We start from the raw sequence: 20827 nt of genomic DNA, 5'->3' as shown, positions 1-20827 counted from the left end.
TGTCCTTCGCCAAAAGGCTCTTACTTCTGTAGAATTTTGAAAAATGGAGGTCAAACCCCAAGGGGGACCATCACATGGAAGGCCGAAACAGTTGAAACTCCTTTTAGTCGCCTCTTACGACAGGCAGGAATACCTCGGGCCTATTCTTACCCCGGACCCACAAGGGGACGGAGCAGGATGTGAGATAGTAGATGGTTTAGCCTTTTGACAAAGTTTACAAATAGACAGGACTCTTCGAATTCTCTTTTCCATATTGTTAAAGTAACAAGTCGTTCGAAGAATATGATAACATTTTCGTGGACCAAAATGTGCGTAGCTGGAATGAATGTACCAAATGAGCTTATTAACAAAATCGCCAGGAATACAAAGTACCCATAGCTTGTCATCAACAGTGTAGCGTTTGAACAGTATGTTGTTTCTAACCAGATAATAATGCCGAATGTGTGTGTGTCTTTTCATGCCATTTGCTTTTGATGTCTTTCCAAATCGGATCTTTATCTTGTTCATGAGCAATGTCCTTTAAAGATGTGGTGATTAAGTTTTCAAAGGCGACTTTCTGAATGTAAAGAATACTGAAATTTTTCTCGAGGTTGCCTTCTGTGTTACTTTTCTCAAGCCCAGCCGGTGCGCCTGACAGTGCGTCTGCAACAATGTTCTCCTTCCCGGGAATGTAGACTATTGTGAAGTGGAATTCTTGCAGAAACAATGCCCAACGTTTTAACCTGTCATGATTTAATTTTGAAGACATAAGAAATTGTAATGCACGATGATCACTGTATACCTTTACGTGCTTACCAGAAAGAAAGAAATGGAATTTGTTAAATGCCCAAACGATAGCTAAAGCTTCTAATTCAGTAACGGAATAATTTTTTCAGATTTTGTTAGCACTCGGCTAGCAAAAGCAATGGTTTTCTGAACGGTAGTGTCATTTTCTATGGCTTCTTGAAATAAATGGGCACCAAGACCGACTTTAGAAGAATCCGTGCTAAGGCAGAAATCTTGTGACAGATCTGGATGTGCTAGTATTGGCGCATTAAGTAGCGATTCTTTCAAAGAATTGAATTCCAACTGTGCTTGTTCGTCCCAGTTCCAAATAGTATTTTTTCCAGTGAGAGAACAAAGTTTTGGTGTAACAAGAATTTGCATATTCAGAAAACGACGGTAAAAATTTACGAGACCTAGAAAACTGCGGACTTGTTTTTTGTGGATGGAACTGGAATGGCTCTGATTGCTTCTAACTTTTCAGGATCCGGCTGAATGCCTTCAGAAGAAATAATATGTCCCAAAAACCTCACCTTTGACCTGCCGAATTCAGACTTTTCCAAGTTAACTTTAATTCCAGATTCTGCAAAAATACGTAACAAACTGTTGAGGATGCGATTATGTTGTTCCCATGAAGCTTCTGCTAGTAGAATATCGTCCACATATAAGGTGATGTGACGTTTTAAGAACTCAGGTAATATGGAATTTAGCCCACGAATGAATGCGGCTGAAGAAATGTTCAAACCAAAGGGACGTTTCCGAAACTGATAGACGCCAAAACAAAGGAAAGCCGTGTATTTTCTACATTCTGGATGAAGTTCGATCTGATAAAAGCTGGATCTGAGATCAATGGAAGACACTTTTACACCATTAAAATTTTGAAGAAGTTCTTCCAACGTTTGCGGCCTGTCTGTTTCAGGAATAATGATAGTATTGATTTGTCTCGAATCTAAGAAGCCTGATCGATCCATTTTTCTTCTCAACAACATGTAATGGATTGTTGTATGAGCTTACTGCAGGCTCAATAATACCCTCGTCAAGCATAGATTGTATTTCTGTTCTAACACGGTCCCTATAATGTGCTGGAATTACATATGGTCTAACAAAATTTAGTATGCTCACGAACACGAAATTGGTATCTAAATCCCTTGATTGTTCCTGTTTTATGAGTAAAAACAGTGGAATGTGCTTGTAAAATCTCAAAAAGGTCCTGCCTATCAGTGTCATTACAATTCTCAATTGTTTGAATTTTATTCTGAATTAACTCAATTTCAAATATGCCGTCGATATCATCCCTGTCACTACTTGCGGAGTGATTGTTGGTGTCTAGTTCCGTAGAAAATTCCGAACTGTTGTCTAACAGAAGGTAAAGCCGATTAATTTCCTCGTCATGGTTTGAGAGCCAATCTTCAAATTTCAAAGCTATTGACTTACCTTCCTTCTCTAAACTTATTTCCGCATTGTGAAAGTTTAAGATTGCTTTGTATTCATTCAAAAAGTCTACTCCCAATATAATTTCCGTCGACAATAATGGAACAATAAGAAAGTTCATAGAGAAGCTGTGGCTTTGGCAAAGGAATTCTAAATTGGTTTGTTGGGGTACATCTACACTTTTTCCAAAGATTGCACCTTGTAATTTAATCTTACATACCTGAAGTGTGGGGCAATCGTTCGATTTGTTGCATTTGCTAAAAGCTGTTTCACTAATTACTGAAATGGGACTGCCAGAGTCAAGTACTGCCGTAAATTTTACGTCATTTACAGTAATGTGAATCACAGGATATGCAATGTTATGTTTTATGTCGTGTTCCTGGCGTAAGATGTCCCTAATGTCCTCCATTTTTACGTAATTACTAGCTACGGCAGCTGCGTCGTTAGTTTCATACGTACGTTTTGTGGCTGCCAGCGGTATGAGTCATTGCCTATTGTCTCTTTGTTGGCGCGCGTCGTTATTGGGGTTTGGAGACCTAACTTCTACAAATTCACTTTGTCGAGAGGGCCCTGCTCTGTTTGAATCCCGCCAGTTCTGATGCAATTCAGGTCTGTCGTTACGATCATATCGTCTGTCGTCATGTCGGTAGTTCCTGTAGTTTCTTTCTTCTCGGTTAAGTGGTGGAGAATTTCTCCCTGAATTATCACTGCACGGTGGACCGTTGCGTCTAAAGTTATTCTGTCTCCCGTAATAATAATTGTTTTGGTTCCCATATTGTCTGTTTCTCTGATTGTCTCTGTGATAGTCATTACCGCAGAGAGGTGATCTTTCCCTGTAATTATTACTACTCTGCCACCGATTGTCATACGGGTGGTGTCTGTTTTGGTCACGATTTGTGTGGTGAGAATAGCCTTGTCGCGTCCAGTTATCGTTTCTGTCGTCACGGAATTGCGACGGATGTGACCTGTAGTGATTGTTTTCCTGTTTTCGCATCCCGCAACTGTGTGTCAATTTCTAATTCTTGTAAGAGTCCCTGAAAAGCTTCAATGTCGTCTTTGCAACGTCCTGCCAAAATAATATGTCGTAAATGTTCAGGTAATTTGATTAAGAAAATGCGGATGAGTTCTGAGGGGCTGTATGGGTTTGACAGGTACTGATTCTTGTGCAGTATGTCTTCAAAATATTTCACAAGACTGGAAAATTCAGATTGTTCGAAATGTTTCATCATTATGATGCCATGTTTTACTCAGTCTTGTGTGGCTTGAGACCAATATGCTGAGAGGAAGGCATGGTAAAACTCTCCTTCACTGTGGCAATCGTGAATGACCGATCGCATTCTTACAGCTGGTTCATTCTCTAAGTAGCCACACAAATTCTAATCTGTGCTCTAATGACCAGTTGGGAGGAAAACAATGAGAGAATTGATGGAGCCACGCTTCTGGATGAATGTCATTGGCAGAATTCTTAAATGTTTTGAATTTACGTGTAGTAATGAACAGCTTATAGTCAAAGTCATCATGTCGGCGAGTCGCATATTGGTCATTGTTACGTCGTTTCGGCGGTTCCATTTCAAAACTCGGTGCACCTTGCCAATTTCTTTCATAATTTCCGAAATGCGCTGTGTTGTTATTTTGTGGCTGTTCCGTATTTCTATGTCCCTCTTTCTGTATTGGGGCGCGAGTGTCCTCTGAAATACGTAATTCTTGTATTAACTGTGTCAGCTGATCTTTTACTTCCCGGATTTCTCTTTGGTGTTGCGTATTAATCTGATTCTGATTTTGTTTGAATTTCCTTATTTGTTTGCACTCTTCTGTGTCATTCAGATTATCATCTACCTTCGTAGATAAATTAGTGACCTGATCCGAATGTTCGGCTACTTTCTCCGATAGTGAACACATTTCCTCAGTGTGTTTTTCTGAACCAAGTTTCAGAGTGTCCATTTGTGTTGAAATCTAATCTACTGTGTCCTTTAAGTTTTCTTGAGTTTTTGCAAGTTGCGTAGCCGAATCGGTAGATGCAACCGAGTCAAATTTAGCTTGCAAGGTGTCGTGATTTTCATGAACAATAGTTTGCAGTTCTTTTATGGCTGCTTCGTGACTCTGTAATGCATTTTCGTGACGCGAAAAAATAGGTTGGAAATGCTCACAAATTTGTGTTTTTACGTCATTACAGACTTTTTGACATTTCGATTCGATGTTATGTAACTCAGTAGTTAAATCTTCACGTGTGTGTTCAAGCGTGGTGTGTAACTTTTTAAGATTTTGTTCCACTGTGTGTAACTTTTGAAGCTTTTGCTGTGTTTGTCTCTGATTTTGTTGCATTTGTTGCATTAATTGCAATAATAATGTATTAGTGTCTGGAATCTGTTTCTCTATGCTTTTTGGCAGTGCATTTTCACCGGCAACATGCACACTTTGACAAGCAGAAAATGTGTCGACTCATTTGAGAAAACGGTGAGGACCCAAAACCTAAGTCTACAGTTTTTGCAATATTGTGTTCTGTAATTTCGGATTCCTGAGGCGAGCTGTTGCCGACCGATCGATCGATAATGCTTCCTTGTTCACTACCTGTTTCACTGTCTACATTATTTGCCGCCCGCTCCATTTCCCTATGCACAATTACCAAATTACTACTTCGAATGTCTGTTAATTCACTACACAGTGGTGCTGATAAACTACGCTCGTCGTCACTATTATTTCTCAGTTTACTTTGGAGCCTAGTGTTACGTTTTTCACACGCCATTATTGTCACAATATTTCACACGACAACACAAACACACAATTTGAAGAGCAAAAATAGGGGAACACATTAACATAGCACTGAAAATAATATGTAGATAATTGCAGCTGCGAAATACTTGGTGCAAATCCACATGCATGCCACAACTGTTTTACTGCACAACAACGAAAGACTGCAACTACAAAGGAGATTCTCTCTACAATTACGCGCTAGCAATAAACAATAGCTACACTAATTACACAAACTACAAGAAAAAAATCAGAAGATTCCAGTGAGGTATCCTCAGCTAAGGGTAGACATATGAAACGTCCCCTTAGAACAATTGTACAGGACTGTGCTCAACCTGACAATATTTTTAGCGCAACGCAATCTGACTTTCAGAAATCCCTACAAAAGAATGGCACTGACTAACAACCTATGCATTTCACAAATCGCTTACCTCACAAAAATCTTCATTACTCTAACTACTGCAGTACAGCGAGCGCCACTACTGCCAGCTAAATAAAAGATTCAAACTACGGAAGGCACTAACTACTGATAGGGATAGTTAGCAAGTGAAAGATATTAATAGAGAACAAACAATGTATTTACCTTAATATCATCAAAAGTCATAATATATATAGCAGTTCATGACAAAGTACAAAACTCCGCCATCTCTCTCCCCACATCCACCACTGCTGGCGGCTCACCTCCAACTGTGCAACGCTACGCGCTGTTTGCATCCAGCTGCCTAACACTACAATGGCGAGTATTACAACAATGCAAAGCAGCCACAGACTGCTACGTAACGTTGCCAATAAGAAAACAAACAGCCTACTTACAAGGGTAGTGTTTCGGTAGGGCAGTTTTCTTGGCCAATTATCTTCGCTCTCGTGACCCTTTTGCAAGTGAACCTGGTACTTGGCTGTGACTTTAGTTCTAAAACGCAGCTGGTGTTGGGTTATTTTGGTGGGCTTTTCATTTGTAAGTTTGCTCCTCTGCAGAAGTTTGGTCTCTGTGAATGTTGGGAGGCGTTGTCGTCGGTGGTCCCTGCCTTTCCGGTAGCTTCTGTTGATGAAGGGGATATTAGCCACCTTTCGCCCCAGCAAGGTCGGCAGGTGCGTGAGTTATTAGGAGAGCTTCCGGATTTACTGAGAGATAAACTGGGGGTGACTAACATTCTGGAATATGACATTCGTTTGACCGATGACGTTTGTTAGGCAGTCCCCGTACCGGTTGTCTCCTCCCAAAATGAAAATACTACGAGGGAAGGTACGTAAAATGTTAGACCAGGGGGTTATTCGTCCCTCCACATCTCCGTATGCCTCCCCGATATTTCTGGTCCCCAAACATAAAAGGGGGGGGGGGGGGGAGATTTCAGGCCAGTAGTAGACTACCGACGTTATAATGAGAAAGTCATTTTGGAATCAGTACCCTTTCCCGACCTCCACAACTCCTTTAGTTGGTTTGCTGGCGCGATTTGGTTTACTGTACTTGACTTGAATCAGGCCAATTATCAGATTCCTTTGACTGAAAATTGTAAGCATGTTACTGCCTTCTGTACCGATTGGTATCTGTATGAATTCAATCGCGTTCCATTCGGTCTTGGTACTGGGGCTGCTGTTTTGACCCGTTTATTGTTGGGCGATTTAAAGTTACGTTGCGTCTGCAATTATTTAGGCGATCTAGTTATAGTAGGTCATTTGAAGAACATTTGCTTCAGGTCCTGGCTAGGCTCCAGACGGCCGGTCTAACAGTCAAACCACCTAAGGTTACGCAGGCGAAACCACAAATTTCCTTTTTGGGCCATATCGTCTCGGGGCAGTCATTCCGGATCGATCAGGATCGCACGAAAGCCTTGCGCGCCTTGTCCCCCTCATAAGGATAAGCGGGCAGTGGCAAAGTTCATTCGTATGGTGAACCACTACCCCATACTACCCTCAGGGATCTTTTAAAGCGCGGGTGAGTAGGAACTTGAAATCAGCCCTCATAATTTACCATCAAGGTAGTCCGAGTAGGTGGGACTCCAATTTACCGCAGATCAACTTTTCGCACTTAATACGGCGGTACACGAGGCGTTGAAAGTTTCTTCAACTTCTTTATTGTTCGCCTATCTGGTCAATTCCCGCTTGTCGAACTTGTGGCCGATTCAAGACCTAATCCCCGAGCGGGTAACCCAATGTCTGATGAAGAGGAATTGGAATGGGGCGCGCCGAAATATTGCTGCCGCTCATGGTAGACAGGCATTGAGATGTAATCGCAATCGGCGGCAGGTTAAGTCCGGTTAAGTTTGCTTTCGATTACCAGTGCGTGGTCACCTTTGGCCGGGGGTTGGTGGGGGAGGGGGGTGGGAGGGAGGTTGAGGTGTAGTTGTGTCCGGCTCTTCGAAAAGCGCGCCAGGCAGAGTGCTTTCGCTTCCCATCTAGTGTTTGCGGTGGCGCTTTCCGTTTGGCGCTTACATGGCCTGTCCATTAATTTATTCCAGATTATTTTCGTCATATTGGATACGCTATTTTGAATTTTTCAATTTTGATATAAAAATCGTTATCAGAAGGGTCAAAACCCCATCATGCCCATATTGGACCAGATTTTAAACTTTTGGCTAAGTTTCCAGGATTCTGGCACTCTGTGCATCGCGTAACTTACTCCGCGCGCTGTACGTTATGAGCGCGGGTATCCTGGCAGCGGCCGTGCGTGAGAGTCAGCGCGACGCTGCAGAAACTACGAGGCACGGCCGAAAGGAACGTTTTAAGTGTAACAGACAATTATCGGCTGCAACTGCAGCGTGTAGAATACCATCGCTGAACGAAAAGAGAAAATCGTAAAGGTTTGCAAGAAGTCACTTTTTTCTACATAACATTAAAACGAACGAAATATCGGAGACAGAGAGGCTTCCAGACTTCGTAAAGTACACTCCTGGAAATTGAAATAAGAACACCGTGAATTCATTGTCCCAGGAAGGGGAAACTTTATTGACACATTCCTGGGGTCAGATACATCACATGATCACACTGACAGAACCACAGGCACAGAGACACAGGCAACAGAGCATGCACAATGTCGGCACTAGTACAGTGCATATCCACCTTTCGCAGCAATGCAGGCTGCTATTCTCCCATGGAGACGATCGTAGAGATGCTGGATGTAGTCCTGTGGAACGGCTTGCCATGCCATTTCCACCTGGCGCCTCAGTTGGACCAGCGTTCGTGCTGGACGTGCAGACCGCGTGAGACGACGCTTCATCCAGTCCCAAACATGCTCAATGGGGGACAGATCCGGAGATCTTGCTGGCCAGGGTAGTTGACTTACACCTTCTAGAGCACGTTGGGTGGCACGGGATACATGCGGACGTGCATTGTCCTGTTGGAACAGCAAGTTCCCTTGCCGGTCTAGGAATGGTAGAACGATGGGTTCGATGACGGTTTGGATGTACCGTGCACTATTCAGTGTCCCCTCGACGATCACCAGTGGTGTACGGCCAGTGTAGGAGATCGCTCCCCACACCATGATGCCGGGTGTTGGCCCTGTGTGCCTCGGTCGTATGCAGTCCTGATTGTGGCACGGCGCCAAACACGCATACGACCATCATTGGCACCAAGGCAGAAGCGACTCTCATCGCTGAAGACGACACGTCTCCATTCGTCCCTCCATTCACGCCTGTCGCGACACCACTGGAGGCGGGCTGCACGATGTTGGGGCGTGAGCGGAAGACGGCCTAACGGTGTGCGGGGCCGTAGCGCAGCTTCATGGAGACGGTTGCGAATGGTCCTCGCCGATACCCCAGGAGCAACAGTGTCCCTAATTTGCTGGGAAGTGGCGGTGCGGTCCCCTACGGCACTGCGTAGGATCCTACGGTCTTGGCGTGCATCCGTGCGTCGCTGCGGTCCGGTCCCTGGTCGACGGGCACGTGCACCTTCAGACGACCACTGGCGACAACATCGATGTACTGTGGAGACCTCACGCCCCACGTGTTGAGCAATTCGGCGGTACGTCCACCCGGCCTCCCGCATGCCCACTATACGCCCTCGCTCAAAGTCCGTCAACTGCACATACGGTTCACGTCCACGCTGTCGCGGCATACTACCAGTGTTAAAGACTGCGATGGAGCTCCGTATGCCACGGCAAACTGGCTGACACTGACGGCGGCGGTGCACAAATGCTGCGCAGCTAGCGCCATTCGACGGCCAACACCGCGGTTCCTGGTGTGTCCGCTGTGCCGTGCGTGTGATCATTGCTTGTACAGCCCTCTCGCAGTGTCCGGAGCAAGTATGGTGGGTCTGACACACCGGTGTCAATGTGTTCTTTTTTCCATTTCCAGGAGTGTATTTACGTGACAATTTTCTGAAAAATTGTCAAATCGCGACAGTCTGGAATTCTAAATGACCAGATTTAGTCTTTTCGGTCTCTTAGGCTCGCAAGTAGATATCTTATTTTTAAGGTTCTGTGATTTGCCTTGTGAAGTGAAGCTCATAATTATTTCCGTTTGTCGCTTTAATTTTGGGCACCACACAAGTAAAATTACTTAGAAAGTCATCATTTAATGCGATAGTAACCCCACAGTCCAGGAGAGGACTAAATCCATCAGGGAGAAACTCATCAGTAGCACGGATATCGTAAAGGTCTTAAGTAATTATAGATCGCTTTAGAAATGTAACATCGGGATGTCAGTATGTGACAATTTTTGTAAAGGATGTGATACCTGCTCGTTTTCGACGCTTCCGCCACCGGGTAAGGTGATATAAGGTGGTCAGCTCATCCTGTTGGAAGGAGCGGGATTTTGATCGCACCCCGAGTCCTTCCAGTTGTTGCCTATTTAACCGAAAATGCTTCGCCTTAACATGGACTTTCATAATCCGTAAGGGAGTTTGTCTGGCACCGTCAAAGTTGACGCAAGACGGAGTAATAAAATTCCTGCGTCCGACGGAGATACCTCGCTCTCTCAGCGCCGTAATGCATTAATGCTTTCCGGAGCAAAAGTTTGGCATGCCATGACCGCCATTCCGTAAGACAAGGGTAACGGTCCTGCGAACGAAAGCTACGAGCTCAAACCTCTAACGATAATCTCGATGGAAGGGGCCTTTATGAGGGATGTGTTCAGCATCAACAGCAGGCCATATAGTTTTACTGGTTGCAGCACATAATTTAAAGTTGCAGCTTCGGCACAGTGATCAGTGAAACAAGCTGGTATCACGTCTATCGTTAACAGCTGTCCACATGAAGTGTCAGAAATATAAAAGCCATCGAATCGGCTGCGGGAAGTAGCTGTAAAGTGCGTACACGAGAGTGGAATGTTGACCGATCCACCCATTTCGTATTAGCGAAGAACGGACCAAATCGTCTAGTTCTTTCCTGAAATTAAAATTATGGGTCTCATCCACAGGACGCAAAACAATTAAAATCTTCGCGTAACAGAAGTTTCTGCGGAGTTTTACGAAATAAATGAAGTATATCCTTTTTATGAAAACGAGCGTGATCTGTGCAACTACCATATTCCTAAGGGGAATAAAAAATTAAATTAAGGTCACAAGAAATGCAGCTTATTCTTCGTCCAATATAAAGAACTTAGAAATCAGTCAGTCATGGGTTTTTCTGTATGTAAAATAACGCTGTACCAGTAGATAGTTCAGGAGCCACATTAAAGAAAGTAGAAAAACTGGGAAGAGAAAAATTGTCAAATAGCACTTCTTGCAAAAAATATCACGTCTTCACTTGAACCTAAGTAAAATGGTTCGAATGGCTCTGAGCACTATGGGACTTAACATCCGAGGTCATCAGTCCCCTAGACTTAGATCTACTTGAGGGGACTGACGACCCCAGATGTTAAGTCCCATAGTGCTTAGAGCCAATTTAAATCTACTTGAACCTAACCAACCTAAGGACATCATACACATCCATGCCCGAGGCAGGAATCGAACCTGCGACCTTAGCAGCTGCGCGGTTCTCGACTGAATCGCCTAGAACCGCTCTGCCACAACGGCCGGCGAATCGTAAATGAACTGTCGCAACACCGTAAGTCTAAGCTTGGAACTAATTCTGTTCACACTCAAAGTAAGGAAGGTATAGGCACGCATCTATTTAGTACAAAAACTGTGCAGTTTGTTACTTGCAAATGACCGCTAACAATGCATGGCAGAGTCAACGAATGAATCTGACTGTAAAGAGGTGGATCCCTCTCTCCCACCCTCTTTCTGCTTTTACTTTTCCGCGATGCCGCACGCTGAGGTAGAAAACACTGATGAGGCTGTTGGGTAAGGCGACTGCCTCATGGGGTAATGTGAGTGGAGAAGAGGATTGGGGTGGGGGGGGGGGGGGAGGAATCGTGCGGAAATTCAGCATCAGGTACAGAGGATACACTCCACTTTCACAGGTGGGTGGTGCGGCTCCTAGAAATCAACGAAAAAGAAAACTGACTGTACGTCTTTTACCATCACATGTCCCGCTCGCACATTTTGACCGATCACGTTCTAAACAGCTACGGTTTGTGGCGTTCTTTCCCCATACGGTGCCGCAGAAGAATGGTAGGAATATATTACAGACTCAGGGATGTCTGGCAAGTCCATAGATATATCACGGAGCTCCAGAACATGTCTACCCTCGCGTGATTCCGAAGGGGCGCTCTCTGTCTAGGGAGCCACGTCGAAGGGATTGCGGGACGCTTTCGAATCTTGAACAGTAACCGACATGTTATCATCCGATCTAAACTCAGGGAGATGAGAGGCTTCCTCACTGGAATCTGTTCAGTAGAGCGGAGCAGCGAAGAGGAATCATCTGAATCCTCACCATCTTGCATCCGCCTACGCTTGTTTTGAAGTGGAGGTGGTGCCGGCGCGGAAGCTACAGTGGCAAAGTGCCTACGAGAGGTAACGGCGGAAATGCGCTAGGACCATCTCGAAATGACTCGTTTCGCCCCTCAAACTGTTAGGCACAGTGGCTGACACTTGGGAATCCAGGTCCGTTAAAGTTAGCTTCTTACGTTGTTAGTAAGTGGAGTTTAAGACCGTAACACGACACGAGCAATTTGTTCGGAAGTGTCCACTCTCCTTACATGTAAGACAAGTATCTTCTTGTCCTGTGTAAATTATATGTCCCTTCGAATACTCAGTTTGACACCCATGTCCACGGATCGGACTCCGCTATGAAATTGCAAACGATGTTGAGCGGATCAGCGTTCGCTCCATATATTCCGTATATCCCCAAACGGAAGCAGAACTATCTTGAGGAAACTGTCGTCAGTCGCTCGTGTATTCTACCTCCGCGTTCGCCACAATAACCAAAATATTAGAGCCATGGCGACGAATGAAAGGGACTTCTTGTCCGTGCTGCAAAGCGAGCCTGTTAATCTGAAGCGGGTCTAGAATCTTGACTAAAAACTCAAACGATTCAGAATCTAAGTAAGACGTGTGAACCTGGTCTGAAGTGACCATCGTATCTACAAGCCAAACATGAATTTCTAACAAACTGGGAGGCACATGATGCGTGGACTTGTCAGAACTAAAACTGCGGGAACGCTCCTGGGAGACATGGACGTCAAAATGAACCAAGACAACGCCGCGTCAAAATGGAACAACAAACGAGACGGCGAGAGACAAACCACGATGTGACGTGGACAACGACTACTCACGCAGAACTGAGGGCAAACAAGGAAACTCTCGCAGCGTTACGATAGAGGCGGGAACAGGCAGAACCTTAACACCTGATGCAAACTTGGCCACTCTTTCTGCCAAGTCAAGGCACTGTTGCTCTCTCAAGTTACGGCCTCTGTCTCGTAGGTGGCAGTGGCTCCGTTTTCATAACTATTTCAATTCATTGTAATTCCGACAATTTGTACAGAATGTTTAAAATTATATACAAAAATCTTTCTCGTGGATCAGTATTTAAAGTGAGTAACGTATAGTTCAATCATTAATTAAATAACATTAGAAATAGTAGCCACTCTGGCAACTAGTAACACCTGTGTTGCTCCATTTACTATCACACCTGCTAGTCGTAACCATTACTTGTCTCTACCTATATTCTAAAAATTTTCCCCCATTTCGCAGAAATAGTAAACTAATAACAGAAATAGCATAGTGCCACACTACAATTAAACAAGTCATTAAATCAATAGTAAAAACTAAATATCGAGGGTACAGGGTGCAGTCATCTTTAATCTGAGGCTCATGTCGACATCAGTGATGCGTGTAGCATGGGTTCTGAGGGCATCCCCCGTTCATGGGTGAAGCTGGCGGAAGTGATGAAGACTGCTGGCTTCTCTCACGGGGTTCAAACAGAGTTCATAATTTAGCTAGAATTGATCGAGTCCTTTATTATGGAGCCGAGTGGAGCGTGTGAACCAGAGGCTCTGTCGATTCTGTGAAAATCTTGACTGAAGATTTATGGACTTGCGTTATGGGGTGGAGAGTTGAAGGACTTGTCATGACAAGTCAGTGTTGTACTGCACTATATAGAGCAAGCAGCTAGTCGGCTAGGATAGCCGAGTACGTGCGGAGCGTACATTCCTTTTTTTTCTTTAAGGAAGAAGGCTATGCGATAGTTTGAGGTCTTCTGATGAATGCTCGACCGTCGACCGCGTGGGGCTACATCAGACCGCGTACAAAATACTGACATTTCGACTGTCAAAATTTTAACGGTAAGTTTTTCCTGAGTATTTGTAACAAAGTACCTGAATTTAACGCTCTACAGGAAAGTTGTTGCGTACAAATTACACTGAACCGAAAGCTGGATGAAACCCAAAATAGAAAGTGAAATATTTAGCGAGGTGTGGAACGTATATCGAAAAGTCAGGTTAGACACCATAGGTGAGGGACTTAACGGCAGCGGACAAAATTATTGTGCCTATGGAGGTCTGACTGCGAAATTCGTGTGGATGTGTGTAACCGGCGCAAGTGAACTCAAGATAATGATCGTATGTTTTTACCGGCCACGCGATTCCTCCGTAACAGTAGTAGAATCATTCAAAGGAAGTCTGCACTCAGAAACGCGGAAATGCGACTTTACCTTACAGAATATTGCCTGGGACCTCTGTAGATTCATTGCAGGTGGTATGGACAGAAAGTTTAGTTCTGAGCACATTTTCCGAAAATTGTCTTCAGCAGCTAGTTCGACAACCCACACCCAATGGAAATATTCTGTACCTTCTAGGTGCAAAGAAGTCTGACCTTATGGATAGTGTCAGACAGGTATCAGTGATCAGGACATAACGACGATTTCGAAAGTAAACAAATCTATTAAGAATACTGGGAGAGTTTTTATGCTAGAAACAGCAGATTAGCAGTTGTTAGCATCCTACTAAGCAGTGAATGGACATCATGTAGTTCCGATATGACGGACGTAGAGGAATTGTGGCCAGATTTAACCCGACTGTAAATCGTGCTCTGGAGACGTATGTGCCGAGGCGGAAATTACCCGCTCTGATTTAATAACGAAATCAGGAAAATGCTGAGAAAGCAGAAATTGTTACATTCTCGGTCAAAAAACAACAAAGAAGTGGCAACAGGCAACAGTTAATAGTAAATCTGGCGTGTATTAAAAGACTGTTGCGTGAAGCATACGTCCCCCGTCATACCTTAACGAATGATCTTGGCGACAATCTGAGAAAATTCTGTCCGAAGCTAAATTAGTATGTGGGTCGAAGGATTATATGCAGCCACTCGTCGAAACAAAATGGTGTAATAGGCAGAAAAAAGACAATATTTAAATATCACGGTTAAAACATCATTCTCGAAGGAGGGTCGTACAGTCATACCATCGTTTAACCGCCGCACAAGATACAGAAATAATCCCTGGTGTTGAGAAGCAACTGATACAATTGAAAACAGGAAAGTCGCCAAGTTCGAATGGACTCCCAAGTCCGATTTATACAAAGTACTCGTCAGACCCATACTTAGCTTGCATTTATCGCCAATCTCAAAGCCAGTGCGAAGTTCCAAGCGACGGAAAAAGACCACAGGTGACTATCGTATATAAGAAAGGTAAACGAACGGACCAGCAAAATTACATACCAATATCCCGAACATCTGTCCACTGCAGAATTCTTAGGCATGTTCTAAGATCAAACATAATAAAGTCTCTTGAGACAAAAGCTTCCGTCCCCAAATCAGCAACGGTTTAGAAAGCATAGGTCGTGTGAAACTCAGCTTTATACATAAACGACCTGACGGATACGGTGGGCAGCAATCTGTGACTGTTTGTGCTGATGATTCTGTCGTATACCTGTGCCGGTAAGCACAGAGGAAAACAATGACTTAGACAACATCTATTTAGTGTGTGCTCTGAATGTAGGAAACTGGAAGATGATGTGGATGATTTGACAGAACACTGCACTACTTATCAAATACAGTGTTAGTGATTTTGTGCTTGACACAGTAACATCGATTAAATATACAGGCGCAACGTCGCAAAGCGTAAGGTCGGTAGTAGGGAGGGCGAATGGTCGTCTTCGGATTATTGAGAGAATGTTAGTGATCCCCGCCACGTTGGATTAAAGGAAGACCTCGAAACAGTTCAGTGGCGTGCTGCAGATTTGTTACCAGTAGGTTCGATCGACACGGAGATATTTCGTTAACTCAAATGGGAATCCCTGCATGTAAGACGACATTCTTTTCGCGAAACAATATTGAGAAAATTTAGAGTTGCGGCATTTGTCGATGACTACAGTACAATTCTACTGCCACCTACGTACATTTCCCACAAGGACCACGAAACCAAGATAAAAGTAATTAGTGCTCGTACAGAGGCGTATAGACAGTAACTTTTCCCTCTCCATTTGTGAGTGGTACAGAAGAGGGAATAACAGTACTAAAAGGTACCTTCCGCCATGTTTACAGTACAATTGCTTGTGGAGTAAGTATGTAGATGTAGATATTGTTGACAAATGCAGCTTCAATGAAAGTAGAGTAGCCAGGCACCATTTCGTGACACTGTTAAGCTGCAAATAAAAGCTAAACTTAAAATAGATATTCTCGGGTCTTCTTATTCAGTTTTCCGGCTCAGCAGTCTCGCGGTGGCCTAGAACAATAACAGTTCAACACTCACTGCCTCCACCTTCAGGCTGCGATGAGGATGATGTCGCGGCGGAACAAAGCCGGCTGGCGATGCGTGGGCGCCGTGTGACGGAGCAGGATCCGATTCCCCGACCGTACGCTACGAGGAACGGGCAGGCAAGCAGGCAGGCAGCTTTCCAGATGGTCAGACACGCGCGCCCACAAGGCTTCCCTCTACGCACTGTCGCGCCCGGCCAATGTGAGCGGATAGCAACGCCTTACCCCGCCAGGCGGCGCTCAGCGATGCGGAAACCAGAAACTGTTTACAGTCTGCCAACGCTGACACCGTCGCGCATGACTTAATGAACTCGGAGGACATGTGACAGCACATATCGCCAGGACTGTCCAGCCAGCCCTTGAAACGCAAGATAAAGGAGAGCATTCCCTCTACATTCATATTACGCAAACCACTATAAAGTGTACTGTGAAGTTGCTTACACTGATAATAAATTTAAATGTTAGGAAGTCTTTTCAGTCCGAATTTATCTTAAATGCAGGCTTGTACGCGAGTGAAACGTGGCGATAAGCCGTTCAGACAATAAAAAACAGAAGCGTATTGAATAAAATCCGCCGCAGCTGTTCTAAATCCTTTATTAAAGGCACGGCCGGTTTCGTAATTGAAATTACATCCTCAGACGCAAATCTGTGTAAAAACAAGAAAGAGACCGTGGACAGTGGTACGCAAAGACCATATCACAGTAATAAAAAGTGGCCACAAGGCTTATAGTAGTCAAGCCTCTTTTTACAGACCGATCCCAACCCCTTTTTAAAATTCGGGAAGTTCCACATAAACCGATAGTCATGGATTAAAAATGCGGCGTGAAACACGAACCTGTTAACAAATGGAACGAGAGAGTAGATTATAAAAAGCGCCGAAAAGAAAATGAAGGAGGGGCAAACACAAAATATAGAGTAAACGGTACATCTGCCGAAGCCGCGCCGGAACGGAATGCTGCGACTGCCATACATGAACTAGCAGGTTATGAAAACATAGCCCCGAGAGACGTGGCGCATACACGGATGCGTAAATATCATCCGATGATCTTTAAGGATCCGCAGCTCGTGCTCGTGCGGTAGCGTTCTCGCTTCCCGCGCCAGGGTTCCCGGGTTCGATTCGCGGCGGGGTCAGGGATTTTCTCTGCCTCGTTATGACTGGGTGTTGTGTGATGTCCTTAGGTTAGTTAGGTTTAAGTAGTTCTAAGTTCTAGGAGATTGATGACAATAGATGTTAAGTCCCATAGTGCTCAGAGCCATTTTGAACTTTAAGGAAACAGTTGGGAATCGAGCATACAAAAATAAACATATTAATAACTCATAGCCATAGGGATAAAAGCCTAGAACCTGTTGTGGGCCATTTACAAACATAACATTTCGAATTTAAATTCTTAAAATTTCTTACAATTTAAAAAAAATAAAAAATAAATTTGAACGATTCTTAAAAATTTTCAGGAATCTAGAATCGTTCTAGCAAAGGCACCAAGGAAGAGTAGGTAAGGGGTCAGCGAAACTGAACCACACTATTCATTTAAGTAATCAAAGCTAGCCAAAATTACTTTATGACTTAATTCATTTTGAAAATTAAGTGGTTGATTTGAAAATTATCTTAATGCACTGTAGATCCCCTACTGTTCGAAGATATTGACAACGTTACCCTTGCGTCCCGTACGCAAAACTGAAAAACGTCATGTAATACCAGAAGCTGAGTGACACGTTCCGGATAAATTTGAACGCAAGGCATAACTGGAATACCAACCAGAAATTTGTTTCCTAAACATAACTTCCAACGACCTTCCAGTTTGATCCATATATTTCGACTGAATCATCACTTGTGATGTTGTAAGCACCTGACGACTTTTGTTGTTCACGTTTCGTCATTTCCCTGTATTTAAATCTCGGTGCATTATTCCTAGGAATGAAATGTGCGGGAACAATATCTTTGTAGTCAACTGCATACCCATTGCACTTGAAACAGTGCCATAGTACTGAATACTATGATAAGGAAAGACCCTAGGGCCATTCTCCTTCCCAGGGAGTAATGAAGACGAAATACCCTGTTGATCCTGGGCCGGAGCAGTCCTACGGCTCTTTCCTTTTTTTCTTTTTTAGAAGACTCTTGCCATTACTCGGGACAAAATGTACGTGGTTTCCATTAGAATGTCCTATGAACTAGATGGCCCTATATTCGCGCTCATATGCTAGTTAACGTACATCTACATCTACATTTATACTCCGCAAGCCACCCAACGGTGTGTGGCGGAGGGCACTTTACGTGCCACTGTCATTACCTCCCTTTCCTGTTCCAGTCGCGTATGGTTCGCGGGAAGAACGACTGTCTGAAAGCCTCCGTGCGCGCTCTAATCTCTCTAATTTTACATTCGTGATCTCCTCGGGAGGTATAAGTAGGGGGAAGCAATATATTCGATGTCTCATCCAGAAACGCACCCTCTCGAAACCTGACGAGCAAGCTACACCGCGATGCAGAGCGCCTCTCTTGCAGAGTCTGCCACTTGAGTTTATTAAACATCTCCGTAACGCTATCACGGTTACCAAATAACCCTGTGACGAAACGCGCCGCTCTTTTTTGGATCTTCTCTATCTCCTCCGTCAGACCGATCTGGTACGGATCCCACACTGATGAGCAATACTCAAGTATAGGTCGAACGAGTGTTTTGTAAGCCACCTCCTTTGTTGATGGACTACATTTTCTAAGCACTCTCCCAATGAATCTCAACCTGGTACCCGTCTTACCAACAATTAATTTTATATGATCATTCCACTTCAAATCGTTCCGCACGCATACTCCCAGATATTTTACAGAAGTAACTGCTACCAGTGTTTGTTCCGCTATCATATAATCATACAATAAAGGATTCTTCTTTCTATGTATTCGCAATACATTACATTTGTCTATGTTAAGGGTCAGTTGCCACTCCCTGCACCAAGTGCCTATCCGCTGCAGATCTTCCTGCATTTCTCTACAATTTTCTAATGCTGCAACTTCTCTGTATACTACAGCATCATCCGCGAAAAGCCGCATGGAACTTCCGACACACACGTAATGAGGTGTTATGTAATCTATAAAGCATTGACCGGAAAGCTGCCTTTTTGTACTCTAGAGGGTGATAGGAAGAGCTGTGAAGAATCAAATTCGTGTTTACTGGTTCCTATAAATGCCATTCTCTAAGTATTCCCTAACGTAGTGTCCAGAAATAGAATGTTACCATTTTTGGACATGTCAGTCACTATGTCAGGGAATCCTTTTGAGAAACGACATTCATAGGAAAACAGCAACCACGGATTTGGCTATTCGCAGCTCTTCCTCCTACCATCTGGAGTGTAAAAAGACAGGTTTCTGGTCAGTACTTCATGGATTACGTAACGCTCCGTTACATAAAGTAGCTTATGGACGCTAATATAGGGCCATCCAGTTCGTAGCTGGTTCTAATGTGTACCACGCTGATTTTGCCCCGAGTATTAACAAGAGCCTTTTAAAACAGGAAAAGAGAAAGAGCCGTAGAACTGCTCCGGCCCAGGATCAACAGGATGTTTCATCTTCACTACTCCGCTAGGATCTTCTCTTATCATAGTATTCTGTGCAATTGAACGGTTTCAAACAGAATGGGTGTACAGTTGGCTACAAAAGATATTGACCCAGCACATTTCATTCTTAGAAATTATGGACTGAAGTTTAAACACGGTCCCGGCTTCTGTGACCGAGCAGTTCTAGGCGCTTCAGTCTGGAACCGCGAGAGCGCTACAGTCACAGGTTGGAATCCTGCTTCGGGCATGGGTGTGTGTGATGTCCTTAGGTTAGTTAGGTTTAAGTAGTTCTAAGTTCTAGGGGACTGATGACCTCAGATGTTAAGTCCCATAGTGCTCAGAGCCATTGGAACCATTTTTTAAAACACAGAGCAAGGACGAAACGCGAGCCTCACGAGTCGTCAGGTGTTTACAACATCACCAGTGATGATTGTCAGTAGAAATATGTGGGTCAAACTGGAAGGACCTAGGAAGATAGGTTTAAGGCATATATCCATGTTTGCTAGCTTTGATCACTTAAATGAATAGCCTGGTACATTCGCTCTTTCCCCCTTACCTCCTCTTCCTTCGTGCCTTTTGCTAGAACGATTCTCGATTATGAAAATTTAAGCTTTTTTTAGTTTTTTAAACGCTGTAAGAAATTTTAGATTTTAAATTCAAAATATTACGTTTATATACAGCCCAAAACAGGGTCCAGGCTCTTATCTCATAGTCTATGAGTTATTCACTTGATATTTGCTATCTTTATTAAGATGTTTACTTTTGTATTACTGGCACACTTTAACACTCTGATAAGGTCTTTGTGTAACCTTATGTACGGTCTCTTTCTCGTTTCTATTCAGATTTGCACCTGATGATGCAATCTGACTTACGAAACTGGCCGTGCCTTAAATAAAGGATATAGAGGAGGTGAAACGGTTTTTATTTGACATGCACAAGTTTCGCTATTGATGCCCGTCCATTAAATTCCGTGTGTGTGAAATCTTACGAGACTTAACTGCTAAGGTCACCAGTCCCTAAGCTTACACACTAGTTAACCTAAATTATCCCAAGGACAAACACACACACACCCATGCCAGAGGGAGGACACGAACCTCCGCCGGGACCAACTGGCAGGTCAGGAGATTTTCTACGCCGGAGACTGGATGTTGTGTTGTCCTAACGTTCATATCGTCATAAGTCACATTCCACTGCGGAGATGGTTATATGAGATGTCCCGGAAGCCAATAGAAAATCATTTGGTCCCCTTGATTCAACACATTGTTTATGATGACATGTAATTGCTGCTTCAGACACATACTTCACACTATATTCTTCGACATTTGCTTTTCAC

Source organism: Schistocerca piceifrons, chromosome X (assembly GCF_021461385.2).
Source record: "Schistocerca piceifrons isolate TAMUIC-IGC-003096 chromosome X, iqSchPice1.1, whole genome shotgun sequence".
NCBI lineage: Eukaryota > Metazoa > Arthropoda > Insecta > Orthoptera > Acrididae > Schistocerca > Schistocerca piceifrons.
This window is presented reverse-complemented; position numbering follows the sequence as displayed.